This window comes from Camelus dromedarius, chromosome 2, assembly GCF_036321535.1.
Source record: "Camelus dromedarius isolate mCamDro1 chromosome 2, mCamDro1.pat, whole genome shotgun sequence".
Taxonomy (NCBI): Eukaryota; Metazoa; Chordata; class Mammalia; order Artiodactyla; family Camelidae; genus Camelus; species Camelus dromedarius.
Genome location: NC_087437.1, coordinates 53,552,900 through 53,569,968, shown reverse-complemented (window position 1 = coordinate 53,569,968; position 17,069 = coordinate 53,552,900). Strand labels below are relative to the sequence as shown.

The 17,069-nt window shown below is 45.0% G+C and overlaps 1 protein-coding gene, 1 long non-coding RNA gene and 1 other non-coding gene across 5 annotated transcripts in view; 1 reads left to right on the top strand and 2 right to left on the bottom strand.

Moving 5' to 3' along the window:
- ST6GAL1 (ST6 beta-galactoside alpha-2,6-sialyltransferase 1) overlaps positions 1-1,916 on the bottom strand; it is a 116,172-nt gene extending 114,256 nt beyond the window's left edge. The window contains exon 1 of the mRNA XM_031452897.2: positions 1,778-1,916. The gene's annotated coding sequence lies outside the window, so the exon portion shown is untranslated. The remainder of the gene's footprint in view (positions 1-1,777) is intronic.
- LOC105085839 (uncharacterized) overlaps positions 976-17,069 on the top strand; it is a 33,072-nt gene continuing 16,978 nt past the window's right edge. The window contains exons 1-3 of one of the 3 annotated variants that reach the window (XR_010383868.1): positions 976-1,141; positions 2,550-2,661; positions 4,114-4,344. This is a non-coding gene — a long non-coding RNA (uncharacterized LOC105085839). Of the gene's footprint in view, positions 1,142-1,873; positions 2,000-2,549; positions 2,662-4,113; positions 4,345-17,069 lie in introns of those variants that run through there. The other 2 variants (XR_010383867.1, XR_010383866.1) reach the window with 2 other exon arrangements.
- Positions 16,402-16,474, bottom strand: TRNAV-CAC (transfer RNA valine (anticodon CAC)). The gene has a single exon. It is a non-coding gene; the product is annotated as a tRNA-Val (tRNA).

Below are 17,069 nucleotides of genomic sequence, written 5' to 3'. Positions count from 1 at the left end.
GCAGAACATTTAAGTCTCCACAGCTGGCCCCGGTCCATCTTGAGGGGACCCGGCAGCCAGGAAAGAAAAATAACGAGGATTATGAAAGGCTGGGAGAGTAAGGAATTACTAAATCTAGCTTTTCTCAAATGAATAAAGAACTCTTGAAAGGGATAATGGAAGGGTGCAGCTTTCAATCTGAATTACTTCCTTTGTTTAACTCTATTCTGCCTAAGGCCACTGCCTTTCCAGCCAACCACGGAATCCGGGTTCCGACTTTGGTTGTCGGCAGGGCTGCGTGCAGTGTGGGAGTTTGGAGACCCATATTCAATCCTCTCTCGGTTGCTGATTTCACTTGGTTTAAACTTGGACAAGTAGCTGAACTCTCTTGGCCTCCCTTTCCCTGCCTGTAAAATAAGGGGGCTCACTGGATGCTCTTGAGAGCCTCAACAACCGAGGTGCAGGGCTGGAGGACTCCCAGGGGCAGGTTAATCTGCTGGCCGCAGCCCGACCTCTCCGCAAGCACACTTAGGCGGCGGTTCCTCGGCTTTCGCGCACACCACCCACTCCCACCACCTGACCGGCTTCCTTCTGCACCCACACCATCACCTAAGAGGCCAATTCATCACCCGCCCACCGCACCCCACCCCCAATCTCACTGCTGCCTGAACAGGTCTGATGAACGAAAAGCTGAGCTGAGCATACGTAAGCAAAGGAAAAGCAAAACAAACAAGAGGCCTCTCCGGACCTAGGAATTTCTCTCAAATGAACTCGGATAGAACTAAAAATAATAGCGTCCCCACCTAGAACAAGAGGCCTAGGCTGGCCTTTTTTGTAAAAACGCACAGCAAGCCAAAAGGGGCCAATGACACCAGGGCAGGCTAGACGCGGGGACCTACAGGGCAAAAGCTCAAGCGAAACCCAAGACCGCGCTGGGCGCTGTTTAAATCAGACTGTTCTTTCTGCAGGCTGAGGAGGCGCTCGCCGTCCCCAGCAGAGGCGGTGCAGGGACAATGGTGCGCTAGGCACGGTCTTTTTTTTTGGAGGAGGACCCACAGACCCTTAATTCAACCTCCATCTCTAAGAAACCTCCGGGAGGTGGACGCGAGAGGTTGTCCAGGTCACATCAAATCATGCACCGAGGACACACTCCTAGCTTGAGGTAATCTTTTTGTAGCTTCCTTCTCGTTTCACATTTCCCTTTTTAAGTCGTGCAGTTTGGTCTGATGCCCAAGTGGTACCTTTTAAATGTCTCTGTCGTCCTCCTCCAGCAAGTGGCGCCCCCAGCACCGCTCCCTCCCCGTCAGTTGAGACAATGGCCGGGTTCCGCAGGGCGGCTCCTAAGGGCTTGCGGTGAGCCCAGATGCCAGGGCTGGGCGCACGTGCGTTTGTTATGGTGCCTGTGCCCCCACCCCTGCCGCGGGCCTCCGTTTGTCTGTCTGAAATCCAGCAGGCAAGATCTGAAGGAACCTGGACTCTGCAAAGCACCTCCCTCCCCTGTTGACGATGGGGTGGAGAAAGTGGGGTTCCCGGGGGCCGCCAGCACGTGGGTTTGTTGTGGTCCGCAGGCTGGCTGAGCCGGAGAGAAGCCAGGGCGACCCCTCGACCCAGATTAATCCACAGATACCCTCGGTCAAAAGGTGGCGGGTCCACGCGGCTAAGGCTGCTGAGGGGTGCTTAACGCGGATTCCCTGCACCCTAGGCGCGCCCTGGGCCGCGCCGCTCCCCTCCTGCGCCCCTTCGCTCCGCTCCTCCCCGGGGCCCGCGCCGCGCCGCCGACGGCCGCAACCCTACTCACTCGCAGCATTCTCGGCCGCCGAAAGCGGCTGCTCCGCCCGCTCCGCGCCCCAGCCGTCAGGCAGCGGGTTCCCTTTGTTAGCTCCAGGCGGTGCCCCAGGCGTCTTCCTCAGCCTGGCCCGGCCCAGGACTCCCCTCCCCCGAATGCCTCCAGACTCCGCGTTCGGCAGCGGCCGGGGAGCCCGGGAGCTGGGAGTCCCACACGGGAGTCCCTGAACTGAAGGTGGGTCTGCTGGGGAGGAGCTGGGGACGGGGGACGGGGGGTGGAGGGGACGCGGGAAAGAGGAAAGAAGAGTGTGGCGGAGGGGCGGGGGAACCTAACCATCTCCGTTATGCAAATAGTCGGGAAGGCTAAGTGGGTCCCCCCCTACAACCCCCGCCACACCGTGCCCCAAACCGCCCCAGTCCTCTGGAGGTCGCTAACAAGCGGGCCTCGGGATTAGCGGTGTCTGGTTAGGTGGTGCACCTAACCCCCGCGTGATGCTGGGATCCTGCTCCCCACGCCCCAGGAGAGCTGGCCGAGGGGCAAGAGGGAGGGGCAAAGCAGTGGAGCAAGGGTCCTCAAATGCTGGCTCCACCTAAGCCGCACAGGTCCCGGAGGGTTGAATCCAGCACTCTCCGGCTTTTCATCCTAGCGAGCGGAGACTATAAATCCTGCCTCTGCTACTGACTGGCTGTGTGACCATGAGCAAGTAGCTTAACCTCTCTGAAGCCCCGAATTCTCGTGTAGAATATGAAACCAAAAAAAAAAAAAAAAAAAATCTATTTCACAGGGTATGGTAAGAACCTCCCAAAGTTGGGCGTGCTCAAAAACCGCAGATACAAAAGGGAAGGAGGGTCGGAGAGTCCCTACCGATGGAGATTCCCAGAGCAAGCAGTCTGCAGGTTGGTGAGTGGGAGGTCTCAAGTAGGGTGGTAAAGGGAGCGAGGTTGCTTCCTTCACTGGGGCCGATCTGAGGCTCCCAGGAAAAGGTGAGAGGAAGCCACTTTTTGAGCAAGAGCCCTCGCCCACACTGACCATTGCTGGTGGCCCCAGAACCACTTTCCTAAGACAGAAAACCGCCCTGTAGTAGGGCCAGAAGCTGCCTTGGTCACCATTGCAGTCCTCCTTAGAGAGTATATGATTACCAGAGACAATAATCATCTCCCAAAGGTCTATCGAGGGCCCACTTGGCATCTGGCTCTGTGGTAGGGGAGGGGAGACAGGGAGAGTGGAAAGTAGTCTGAGTCCCCTGGGAACACAAAGTTCTGTACACACTGGAGTGCTCCAAACCCAGGACCAGGGCTTTCTTTCCAAATCGAGGTGGCCTCTCCCCACCACCATCCTGGGAAAGGGGAGGTGGCATTCCTCATCTCATCCCCAACATCCTTCTTCCAAACACTGCTTCCCCCCGACTCCAAGTCCTGGACCCCTCTTGCTCCCACTGCTGGCCCTTTGCAGCTGCTGAGGATTGAGTAGAAGTGTGTCCCCTCCCCTAAAAGAAATATTCAAAACAAATTTTAATTGTGTCCTAATTCAGAGAGTGATGTCTTTATTAATCGAATTTCATGGTTTTTTCTTTCTGAAAGATGTGAGGTGATTTGTTGTGCAATATAGTCTATTGATTAGGAAATTGCCAGATGGTATTTATTAAATATTTGTACTAGTTTGAAAATAGTCTCTCTAAACCCCTATGAGAACAAGCATTAAAAAAAATAAATGAAAGGTTATCTGTTGCATTACAGTTAATATATATGGTACAAAGAAATCTCAGTACAAAGAGCTCCAATTGGAAAGGATGAAAAGCAGAGTGAATTCACATCTCCATGACCACCTAGCTGTCTGTTCTTGTGTAAGTGCCTCACACTGTAGATCTGGCAAATAGAAGGTGCTCAGAACAGTAAAATGTGTGAGTTAACGAGGAGAAGCAGACAGACTCTTACAAGACTGTTTCCGGGAGGGTGCTGCACAGACTTTATCCTGAGAAAACTGGAAACTTAAGATCTTGCGCAGGGGCATGACAGACCTCTTTATGTTTTACACCAATTCCTCTGACAGCGAGCATCCTGGAAAATGGATGACAGGAGCAGAGACCAGTATGGACACTGACATCAGTGAAAGTACAGCAGGTGCTGTGGCAAGGCCAGAGGGAATGAAAGCAGAATGTCCAAACCAGGGCTACCATCTGGGGAGCAGAAGCACTTTGCTTACTCTATTGTCTCTCCTCGTCATAAGACAGATGGTCGCCTTTACCCCACTTTATGGATGAGGAATTTGAAGTCACCTAGGAAATGGAAGAGCTAGAATTTGAACCCTCTTCTGCATTCATTGAAAGCCTTAATCGTTTCTGTCCTCAGCATCACTTGTGTGTCAACACTACTTAAGAACCAAGAATAAGAAACAGAGGAGAGGCTTTTCTAGAAGGTGGTCTAGTCCCCACTCCACAGTTCTTTTCCCCAGAAGAACTCCAGCCAAATGATGGGAAAGACAACGGACAGGCTCACTCTGGATTCTTGGCTCACAGGACCAAGGTGACCATGGATGACATAAGCCCAAGAAGTTCCTGGGGCTCCGAGGCAGATGAGCAGGTAAGCAGGGGCACCCCTGGCCAGTTTCTAGATGGGGAGCAGCTGTGGATTATTCGCTCAAGGTGGCTATGTCTTCAGTTGGGGCCTCCTACCCGAGAAGTCAGAGGCAGGAGGCTGGACCACAGTGTGGGGGACCATCCTGTCCTCCCCAGCCTGTTTATGAGCCTCCTTCACCCATTGTCTCTGAGGCCTCTGCCTTGACAGCTGGTTTTCCTTAGCAGTATGAATACTAACTTTCCCTCCAGACACCACCTCAGCCCCCTGCCCTGCGCTGACCTCAGCCTTTGCCCATGAATAATATTTTAGGTGATGCCTTTCTCACGCATCACTTTAGGCAGTTTACTGGCTAATACAAATAATGCCCTACTTTTTAATGTTCATTTACAACAATCCACTTGCAAAGAATATTTTCATAGCACTCTTGAAGTGGAGGTTATTACAGAATCTGGTGGGAGGAAGAAAAGAGATGCACACAGTTGGAAATGCCCTTCTAAACCATTCATCACCCCGCTGTAGACGCTCACCAAAACCCTTAGATACCCTTAATGTGAAACCTTGAAAGAAAGGAAGGAAGGAAACACAAGTGAACTTATTTACAAAACAGAAGCAGACTTACAGACATAGAAAGCAAACGTATGGTTACCAGGGGGAGGAGAGAGGAGGGATAAATTGGGAGTTTGGGGTTTGCAGGTACTAAATACTATATATAAAATAGATAAATAACAAAGTCCTACTGTGGAGCACAGAGAACTATTTCAATACCTTGTAATAACATATTGAAAAGAAAATATATATATATATATATATATATGTAATTGAATGTCTGTGCTGTACACCAGAAATGAACACAACCTTGTAAATCGCCTATATTTCAATTAAAAAAAAAGACCCTTAGCCTTCCCAGTTCTTCTCTGCACCTTTCAGCACCTATTGTTCATTATAAAGGTGCTCAAGGTTAAAGGAACTGCTCTGTGGTCTATCTGCATCCCCTGACTTGGGCCTCAGTGCTGCCAATTTCAAAGATGAAGATACTCAGACACATCTAAGTCTGTAGAACCCAAGTCAGAAAATAGAAATAGAGTAACAGCATCTCTACTTTAAGCACCAGGGACTGCTCCTGCTGTCCCTACATGGATGGGCCAGTGGAGCAGGGAATGGGGCCAGGGGAAAGAACACTAGAGGGCAGAGGCTGGACACTAGAGACAGGCCTCGTGAGAGGACCACAGCCACAAGACGAGGAAACGGCTGGTACAGCAAGCAGCGGCCTGGTGGCTCTATGACCTCAGAGTGGGGAACGGGCCTGGTGTGATCAGGACAGGGGAGAAATGGACACGTGTGGGCGCATGGGTGGTTGGACTGTACATTACCCGGTCAGCTTCTGTCTGGCTCTGTCCTAGAAGATAAAAAGAGAAACCAAGTCTCTATTCTAAATTGCCTATGTTTTATTTTAGCAAATTATCTCTTGGTTCATAATAATTATAATTGCCATGTACTGACCATTTCCTGTGTGCAAGGCAGTCCCTGTGCATGTTCTCATTTAATCCTCACTTTAGGAAGGAGTATCATTCTAGAACCCTAGAGTGCCTAAGTCATCTTGAGCTCCTTCTCCTGTTCCTGCCTTAAGGCCAGTCTTAGCAGGAGATTAATGCTTGGGAGCTAAGGGAATGTCTACAAATCTCACTCGAAGAACATTAAAAAGTGAGAGACATCTTTAAAGAAGTTTTCTTAAGGAGACAAAATGGTAACCCAAACATCTTGAGGCAAGACTTTCTAGATACTTGCTTACAACACCCCTCTCCCCAAAGTTCTGCTCCTGCCAGTCATCCTCTCCTCCTCAACACCCCTCGCCCTCCTGTGATGCTCTTCCAGCCCTTACCCCCTTCCCAGGTCCTCCTCTGTAGATGCCACCCTTAATTTTAATGTTAATTAATTTAACCTGTAATTAATTTTAATTAGCCTTTCTCAGTGACTCCAAAAGATATAAGAAAGTGGGAAGGAAGCTCCAGAAAGAAAGAGAGGAAGGGAGGGAGGGAGGGAGGAAGGAAAAATTCACAGGACAATAGACCTTTACTTTTGCAAATGGATTGCATATGCATTCGCCGACTTGAGCCCTCTTCAGGCTCCCAATGACCTGTGAGGTCGGTGTGCCTCTTTATTATCCTCATTTACAGATGAAAACTCTGAGGCGCAGAGATAAATGAGATGCTTAAAGCCCACTAGTGAGTGTTGAGCTGTGCCTTGAAACCAAGGCCTCTTTCCTTCATACTGCATCTGTCCCCAAGGCTGCAAAAGACTGGCCAAGCCTGTCAAACTATTGGTGACACTTCATAGGCTGCAGCTGCCCAAACTGTTGCTCTTGCTGCCCTGAGGGCAAAACTCAAAAACTATGCCCAGAAAGCCAGATGCACCGGCAATGGCAGGAAATACAGGAGCAAAGGAACTCTGAGGACTCAAAGATGCTTGCAATGAATTCCCTCAAAAAGGTCCAGGAAATTGGTTTTTCCCAAGGGACTTGTACCGGAACCAAAGTGGAAGCTGCTTCCTGTGTGTTTAAGACCTGAGAATGACCTTCAGAATAACCTACAGGAATGATCAGACTTTGCACAAGAGAGCTTGTGGGCCACTGAAATGTCTTTGAAATTAACAAGTCGTTTGGGGGTGGGGGGAACAGTGATTGATGCCTATTGGTGATTTGTCCCAAACCTGCCTCTGTACAGCCTCATGTTTTTAAACATCTATTTTTAATAGTTGCTTTTTTTTTCTGATTTTAAAGATAAAATTTGCTCTAGGAAATTTAGAAAAGTCAGACAAGTATAAAGAGGCAAAAGGTGGGGATGGTAGGGTCGGGGACAGGGCGGAAATTGTCATCCCATCAGCCACAAGCAGAATTAACCTTTTGACCTGTTTTCTCCCAGTTGTTTCCTGTACAATTTTCTTTCCATTGAGTTGAGATCATAATGCATATAAGGGATATCCGGCTTTTGTATCCTATTTACAGTAGATCATATGCAGTTCCTATGTAGATCGAACAATAAATGTATTCATTCACTTCAGCCCTTACTAGGTGCAAGGCAAACATTCTTAGGCAAGTTATTAGTGGCTTATTGTACTGTTTGTTGGCTGAAAGACAGTTTAGTTTAGTGGCTTGAGAGTACTGACTCTGGAGTCAGGCTGCCTGTTTGAATCCTGACTCTGCTAGCTCCTAACTGTGTGACCTTGGACAAATTAATTAACCTCTCTGGCTCTGTTACCTTACTTGTAAAATAAGAATAGTAGTATCTACTTCACAAAGTGGTTCTAAAGATTAAACGAATTAATTGCATGAAAAATGCTTAGGACAATACATGGTAAGCACAAGGTAAACGATAGCTATTAGCAATATATGAGTGCAGCATGAATTATTCAACCATTCTTCTGCCACTGGACATTAAGGTCATTTTCAATTTTTCCACTCTGATAAATAGTCTTGCAATAAACCATTTACTGCATGCATAACAGGAGAAAAAGTGGATTGAAAGTCCATTGTGAAGGGACTTGAATGCCAAGATAAGGCATGAAGAATTAAGAAAGTCAGGATAAATGATCCAGGAGAAAAATGTTTCTTGGGAAGTAGCATCTGATGAACTTCAAGAGATGATATTTAATTCTACTTGACGAACATTTATTGAGCCCTGTGGGCCGAGAAAGTGTCTAGACTAGGTCAGGGAACACCCAGACGAATAGAAGACACCAAGATGAAAAAAGGACAGGTTCCACCCTCAAGGAGCTTTAGTCAGATTTACAAAAATTTCACAATTGTTACCACTGAGAGGATGCTTTCACCACGATATATTTCTACCTGTCACCCGTGTGGACAGAGGTTCCAGAATGCCTAATTTCAAATGACCAATGCAGCAGAAGGTCCAAGCTCGGTCGGTCCTCCCTCACCTCCTCCTTGGGAAGGCTTTGATCAAGAATGCCTGCTTCATGCGTGCTTAGCATGCACAAGGTCCTGGGTTCAATCTCCAGTACTTCCATTAAAAAAGAATGCCTGCCCCACAGAAGGGTGGGACCTTAGGAATGGCGGCCACTGAGCCACTGAGCTCTGCGTATAGTGTCAGCACACTGTAAGTGCTCAGAAAATAAAGCTAACGGTTACTGAGCACTTACCTGCCAGGTGTTACATCAAGCACTTTTCAAATATTGTCATTGAACTCGTGCAGTAACCCTACTAGGGTGATACTATTAATTTTATTATTCATATTTTATAGACAAGGAAACTAAGAAGTAAGGAACAACCAGGGTCACACAAACAATAAGTGGTGAAGATGGATTCTGAACAGAGGCATCTAATTCCTGACAGCAGGCTAGTGGCCAGTGTTAGGTCCTGGTGACTCGGACACCCAAAGGGTTATGCCACTGTTTGTTGTGATTCAGCCACGTTTATTTTATGCATCTCTCCCCCAAAGACAGCTGATATTCAATGAAAGAAAAGCTACACATCACACAGGGCACCAATCTAGGAATCAACGGACTGAACTCTACTCCCAGTTCTCACGATTTAGCTTCTAGACCTCAGCCAGCACACTTACCTTTACTATTTTTATGACATGAGGGCAATTGGACTAAATAAGTTGTTTCCAAACTTGGCTGACCTTTGGAATCACCTACAGAAATCATTTAAAGTACAAATTCTATTCTCCCCCTAGTGGTGCTGGGGTTGGATCCTGGGTATCTGTAATTGTTAGCACGCTCCCCAGGCAATGTTGATGATCAGTAGGATTTGCCGACAAATCACTGGGTTACTTCTCGGGCTTTTTCTAGGTTGTCCCAGAGAAGCTCCTTCACAGGTAAAAAGCCGCCAACCATGCCTGAGCATGTAACACTCCACGACCGGTGGAGCCTCAAGCAAGGAACCCTTTGCCAAAGGATTATGAGCTTTAGACTGCTGAGACTTGGTGTAGCCTCAGCCACTATCTCATTGACCATCATCACCAATAGTTAACTGATCATTACTAGCTGGGCAATAACCTTTCCCAGGTCATATTTCCCCATGGCTAGGGTAGTTCCTAATGTTCAGATGCCTCCTGGGAACCTCCTTCAATTTTCCAACCCCTCTTTGTATAGGGTTCAGTGCAAAACCTTCAGCAGCTTCCCATGAGAAACCTAAGTGTAGAGCTGTAGCATTCCCCTACCGGGAGCTGGTGGGGAGATTGGTGATCTGAATTAACCAGTAACTACCTCTGCTAAGGTCTAAGTGTGTGGGCAATTAATAATCAGTTGGGAACACTGACAAAGTTCAGTGCGGGGAGTAGCCTCTGAATGATGCAGCATTAGCCATCACAGCCTTGGGGGCTGTCATAAAGCTCTCGACTATCTAGTTCATTAATTAGCAAGCAGGTGGTCAATAAAGCTAATAACAGCCTGCACCTGTCTAACCTAAATGGCTTAGAGCATCACAAGGCCATGACCTTGAAGGACTCAGAATGACTCCATCCAGAAGGCAACAACGCCAGGGCAGGCCCACCTAGGCAGAAGATGTGTGTGTGTGTGTGTGTTTGTGTGTGAGCATTTGGGGATGGGGAACACAGGCACTTGTATTAAGTACACATTATTGTATTCAAAGTGTTGTATCAGCATTGGCTTGGGATCCCGTCAAATGGACTGTAATTCCAGGGAGGCAAGGGACAGCATCTATCATCTCTCTTTGGCAGCTCCTCTGGGAGGCCTTCCTCAAACTTACAGGAAGTATGAATACTAGGAAGCACATTTCCTTGCCCAAAAGAGATGCAAAGTCACAAGTCCACATTCAGGAGGGATTTTTATTTGCAGAATCTGGGACTCATCTGGTGGTTGGGTTAGGAGAAAGGGGCACAGCGCACCTGTTTGATTTTAACCTACCCACTGAAATAGGCGTTTCGCACTTAGAGAACTTCCAAGGCACTTTCCTAATACGTCTTTCAATTGATCTCTATTTTACAAATAAATCAACTGAGACCTGGAGACCCAAATGTCCTGCCCAGGAGCACCTAGATAGTAAGTGGCAGGGGCTGGACTACATCCACATCTTCTGACTCTGTTGTAAATGCCAGTAAGGGGACACAGGGCAGCCCAGAAAGCATAGAGAGAACCAGAGACTTGAGAAAAAGCAGAAACGGCTGTAGTCCAGCCTCTAAGGAGGCCCCTGGGAGGGATCGGGGCCGCTCATTATCGCCCGCCTTCCCTCAGTGGTCAGGGACCATTAGGCTGGCTTTTCAGCCTGTCTCTTCAAAGGGCTAAGCAAAACATATAAAGTGATAAATGGAGATTGTAGAGAATGGCCAGAAGCCTGTGGCATGTTGTTATTGTGGTTGGGAAGAAGGAAGTCCCTCTTTTGAGATAGATTTGTGTGAAGCTAGACCTCTGATAATACATTTCCTTCACCCCAGGGTTTTGGCCAAGAGGGGGAGGTGGCTTTACTGCTTCTTTTTTTTTCTTTTTTTTTCTTTTTTTCTAACGAGGAGGCTTTACTGCTTCTTGCATCTCAGGAGATAGAAGAGATGGTAGTTCTTACCACTTGATTACTGAGGTGAAATAGAGCATGTTAAGATTAGGATCTGGGTATTCCAGAATGATCTGGGAGATAATAGTGACTTCCTCAAATTACTGAATCAGGAACTAAACCATATGGTAGTAAATCCTCACAAAGACCCGGTGCAGTGTGCACCATTAAATGTATTTGGAAAGGAGATAACAGAGGCTTAAGGAGTTTGAATAATTGGCCAAAGGCCATGTGTCTCGTAACTGGCAGAGCAGGGAATTGAACCAACACGTATATGACTTCAAAGCCACTCTTTAACCACTATGCTCATCAGTTTTTCCTTGGAGGCAAAGTGATGTGAGGGTGACCTGACTCATCTCCCCATTATCTTTCCACTAGGACTTGCTTATACCTTTTCATTCCTTCAAAATGCCCCATTCATCTCACTCTGCCTGCATGAACACAATATCTCCTCTAAGGTCTCATTCAATCCTGAGCTTCTCCAGGAAACTTTGAGTCCAAAACGATCTCTTCCTGAGGGGGAGGATATAGCTTAGTGGTAGAGTGGGTGCTGAGGTCCTGGGTTCAATCCCCAGTACCTCCATTTAAAGGAAGAAAGAAAGAAACCTAATTACCTGCCACCCCCATCCCACAAAATAAAAAAAAAAGTCTCTTCCTTCTCTAAAGTCTTATTACACTTGGAGAATTTCCTGAACCATGTTTTTTTTCACTCATTAAATGTATAGCTGAATACCCTTTCAAATTAAATGTATTCAGTATTTCGTAGAAACCCTCTTTGTCTTAAAAAAATAAATCCACAGATCAGAACAAATTTTCCTGTAATGGATTCAGAGAGGTGATCTGAATCAGTTCAGATAGCTTTCTCCTCACTTAGCCATTTCCCAAACTTGGATCCAAGATCACAGGGATAAAGCAGTGGGGGTCCCTCCTGGCTCCATCCATGGCAGGAAATAGACGTGCTCCTCTTAGCTGACATTTTCCTCTCTGATCCCCTCTGAGGTCTTTAATAAAATTCCAAAAGGGCCGTGCCTCTGCGGTGTGCCTCTCCACTGTGTTGATGAGGCAGCTCATTCCCTAAATAACTATTAAAACAGTAGCTAACTCCACTGTGGAGGCACTTCAACAGGCTTTGAGACTGAGCAAAGTAGAGTTTGCTGCCTTTTGCTAGGCAGGTGGCATTTAGAAAGGCCATTAAGCCCTCTGAGCCTATGAAACGGGGGTCCTTGAAGGATCAGCAATAATGCTGTTATGCCAGGCATCTAATGGGTACTCAAAAGATGGAAGCTATTATAATTATTAGACGTGAACCCAATCAAAAAACATGAAAAACCAACACTTTTTTTTAACGTATGGCCAATTTTAAAAACACACACAAATGTTTATGGTCTTATGTAAGAGGCCTCCTCCTCTTCCTTCATTTTCTTCTTTTTCTTCTTTTAATCCCTTTAAGAAGTAAACATTGTAATTATGATTATCTACTGTTACAGCTTGAATGCTTGAGTCCCCTGCCCAAATTCGTATGTTGAAAAAAAGCCTATTAATGCCCAAAGGGATGATATTAGGAGGTCTTGGGGAGGAGGGTGATTAGGTCATGAGGGTACAGTCATCATGAATGGGATCAGTGCACCTAAGAAACCTGCTTGAAAAGCTCCCTTGGCCTTTCTACCACACAAAGACACAGCAAAAAGATGAACATTGTTGGACCAGACAGCGGGCCCACATCAGACACTGAATCTGCCAGTGCCTTGATCACGGACCTCAGCCTCCAGAACTATGAGAAATTTCTGTTCTCAATAAGCCATCCAATCTATGGTATTTTGTTACAGGAGCCCAAACAGACTCAGATACCTACTTTATAAAAAAGACACAGGTCTGCGAGAAAATCAGCACTGCTGTTTAGCTTCTAAAGACACCTGCTCACATCCAGGCATGTTGAAAGAGAAGCAACATGAAGACAACTTTCTCATGTTTAGCCCTGAAATTATAAATCTCGGGCTGAATCAGAGAGCTGGAGGGCACAGGAGGTCTTGTGCTAGTGGTTGCTCTCCATCATGTGAGAAAAACCTAAGGTATTCCTGGGAGATTTTACTACACTTGTAGGATGTCAAAGATGATCTTTTTTCCCTCACGAGACACCAGAGAAACCACCCCTGCGTGGCACAGTGATGGAGCACAAAGAAAATCTGGACTCTAGATGCTCAGATCTCTTTTTGCTACCTCCCATCCACCAGTTTAAAGGCATTACTGAGCAACCCTTGGGCACTAGCTATGTGCTTCTTGAGGGTGGAAGGCAGGAGACAGGGCCCCAGCCCTGCAGGGGCTCACAGGATGCAGAAGCAAGAGTTACCCACAGACAGCCATGAAGGAGCAGCTCAAGACCTTTATGATCCAAAACTCAGAGGGGCACCCAGGCTCTAAGTAAGCTCTATACTACAGGAGGTGTATTTGCTTTGCTCACTCTTCCATCTCTAGCCCCTACAACAGTCTGGCTGAGAAACATATATAATTCTTAATACAATTAATGGACTCTGGAGCCACAGTAACTGGAATTGAATCACAGGTCACCCAAGGAATAGCTGAGCAAGCTTGGGCAAGTTACTTAGTGTCTCTGTGCCAGTCACAACCTTCCCAAAGGTAAAACATCAATAGTATTGCAAAAGATGAAATCAGATAACCCAGTGTAAACTAATATTTTTAAATGTCAGCACAGAGTAAGTACTCAATGGACGTTAGCCATAATTATTATATAAGTAATCACATTATGAGAGAAAAATTATTATTTGATTAACATTTATGTATACCTACTTGATGCCATTAAATGATATTTAATGAATGAATGGATGGATGAATTAATGCAACTGAAATGAGAGAATAAAGGGAGTTTTGCAGGCTGATGAGCTCAGGGAAGGTTTCAGAGTAGAGGCCAGACCTGAGCTAGCATTTAAGGAAGTATAGGCTCTGACTAGGATGAAAGAGGAAGAAACAAAAATGTTTACACTTTCAAAAGATCTATTAAACAAAAACATGTTTAACGCTGATTATTATTTTTGTCTGCAAAATATTGGAAACAGCCTAAATAGCCACTAAGACAATCAAATACAATTTGATGAATTCATAAAATGAACCACTTTGACTCCATTAAAATGATACTTTCAAACAATACTTAATGACGAATATGCTCAAATAATAATGTTACCCCCCCAAACCACACACATTATAGGCAATTTGCATATAAAAAGAAGAAAAGGAAATTACCAAAATGTTAGAAGGAAGGACTATGGATCATTTTGTTTCTTTCAATCTTTTTAAATTTTTCAAATTGTCTACACTGGGCATGTATTATTTTAATACTTTGTTTTTAACTGTGGTAATGGAGAATATAAAATCGACCATTTTGACCATTTTCAGGTCTATAGTTTGTTTCTCTTAATGTTTTTTTAATGGGAGGGAGGTAATTTTAGGATTTATTTGTTTGTTCATCTATTTATTTTAAACAGAGGTAGTGGGGATTGAACCCAGGACTTTGTGCATGCTAGGCATGCACTCTACCACTGAGCTATGTACAGTTCAATTAATAATTTTTTTTTTTATGTCTTCTGGTATTTTTCTCGGGTGAAGAAGGTCCCCAGGCCTGGGACCCTATCCACAGAGTCATCCTCTCAGGGTAGCCCAATCAATACCATGGATGGAAACATGGCCTCTGTTGTGCCCAAACACCCAGCCCCTCTGCCCTGGTAAACACCATCATGATTTTGGAGCATGTAGCTGCCTGCTGAGGGTTGGCACTTTCGTCCTCCAGTGTGGGGAATCTTTCTTCCCTAAAGTCAGGGTGTGAACTGGCTTGTCGTGTCTGGACAGTGAGGGGCCTCCCCCATTCCCCATCCTCTTCATTTTGTCTGTGACACTGCTCCACCAAATACGGTTTTCAGGCATTGCTTCCAAAGCTCTCCAATCTGTGGAGTCCCTCTTGGGCTCCAGAACCCCCTTCCCTGACCGGAATTCCTTTGTGCCTCCTGGAAAGTATAAAAAGCAGGAATGTGGAGACTCTTCACCTAGTTCTGAAGGCTTTGCCTCATGCTGCAGCTTGCATAATGAATCACCGCACAAAGGAGAGAGAACACCTTGTGTAACAGAAGCCTGGCCAGAGGGAAGAGCTACCTGGCCACAGGCCTGTGTGTCTGCTGCATGCCCAGGTCCAAGGGGGAAATGCCAGCCTTGAGGTGGCCCTTCAGTTTTCCTGTGATTCTACCATTTCTTATATCCATGCTCTTGTGTATTCTGGAAATTAAGCCCTTGTTGGTCACATTGTTTGCAAATATTTTCTCCCAGTCTGTAGGCTGTCTTTTCTTTTGTTTATGGTTTCCTTTGCTGGCAAAAGCTTATACATTTGATTAGGTCCCATTTGTTTATTTTTGCTTTTATTTCTATTACCTAAGGAGACTGACCTAAGAAAACAGTGCTGTGATTTACGTCAGAGAATGTTTTGCCTTTGATCTCCTCTAGGATTTTTATGGTGTCTTGACTTATGTTTAAGTCTTTAAGCCATTTTGAGTTTATTTTTGTGTATGGTGTGAGAGAGTGTTCTAACTTCAATGACTTACATGCAGCTGTGCAGCTTTCCTAACACCACTTGCTGAAGAGATTGTCTTTTCTCCATTGTATATTCTTGCCTCCTTTGTCAAAGATTAATTGACCATAGATGTGTGGGTTTATTTCTGGTCTATTCTGTTCCATTGAACAATATATCTGTTTTTATGCCAACACCATGCTGTTTTGATTACTGCAGCTTTATAGTATTGTTTGATGTCTGGAAGGGTTATGCCTCCAGCTTTGTTCTTTTTCCTCAGGATTGCTTTGGCAATTCTGGGTCTTTCATGGTTCCATATGAATTTTAGAATTATTCTAGTTCTGTGAAAAATGTCCTGGATAACTTGATAGGGATCACATTAAATCTGCAGATTGCTTTGGGTAGTATGGCCATTTAAACAATATTAATTCTTCCAATCCAAGAGCATGGGATATCTTTCCATTTTTTAAAATCAACTCCAATTTTCTTTATAAATGTTTTATAATTCTTAGCATAAAATTCTTTTACCTCTTTGGTCAGGTTCATTCCTAAGTATTTTTTAATTTGATTTTTAAAAGAGATTATTTATTTACCTTCCCTTTCTGATATTTCATTGTTAGTGTAAAGAAATACAACAGATTTCTGCATGTTAATTGTATCCTGCTACCTACTGAATTCATTTCTCAGTTCTAGTAGTTTTCTATATATAGTATCAATCATCTGCATATACCCCTTTTGATTTGGATACCTTTTACTTCTTTTTCTTGTCTGATTTCTATGGTTAGGACTTGCAATACTATGTTGAATAGAAGTGGTGAGAGTGGGCATCCTTGTCTTGTTCCAGATTTTAGCAGCCAGGCTCTGGGTTTTTCATATATAGCCTTTTTTTTCTTTTTTCTTTTTTTTTTTTTTTTTTTAGGTTTTTTTTTTTTTGGTGGGCGAGGTAATTAGGTTTATTTATACTTTTTGAGGGAGGTATTGGGGATTGAACCCAGGACCTCATGCATGTGAGGCACACACTCTACCACTGAGCTATACCCTCCCCCATAAATAGCCTTTATTATGTTGGGATATGTTTCCTCTATACTCACTTTGGTAAGAGGTTTTATCATGAATGGATGTTGAATTTTATCAAGTGCTTTTTCTGCATCTATTGAAATGATCATGTGGTTTTAAGCTTTCTTTTGTTAATGTGATATCCAACACTGATTGATTTGCTTATGTTGAACCATCCTTGTGACCTTGGGATGAATCCAACTTGATCATGGTGTATGATTTTTTTTATGTGTTGTTGGATTCAGTTTGCTAATCTTTTGCTGAGAATTTTTGCATCTATATTCATTAAAGATACTGGCCTGTAGCTTTCTTTTTTGGTATTATCTTTGTCTGGTTTTCATATCAGGCTGGTGGTGGCTTCACAGAATGCCTTTAGGAGTGTTCTCTCCTCTTTCATCTTTTGGAAGAGTTTGAGAAGGACTGGTATGAGCTCTTCTTTGTATGTTTGTTAGAATTCCCCAGTGAAGCCATCTGGTCCTGGACTTTTGTTTGCAGGGAGTATTCTTCACTTCATAATCTATTTCATTTCTAGTGAATGGTCTGTTCAAATTATCTATTTCTTCTTGATTCAGTTTTATAATC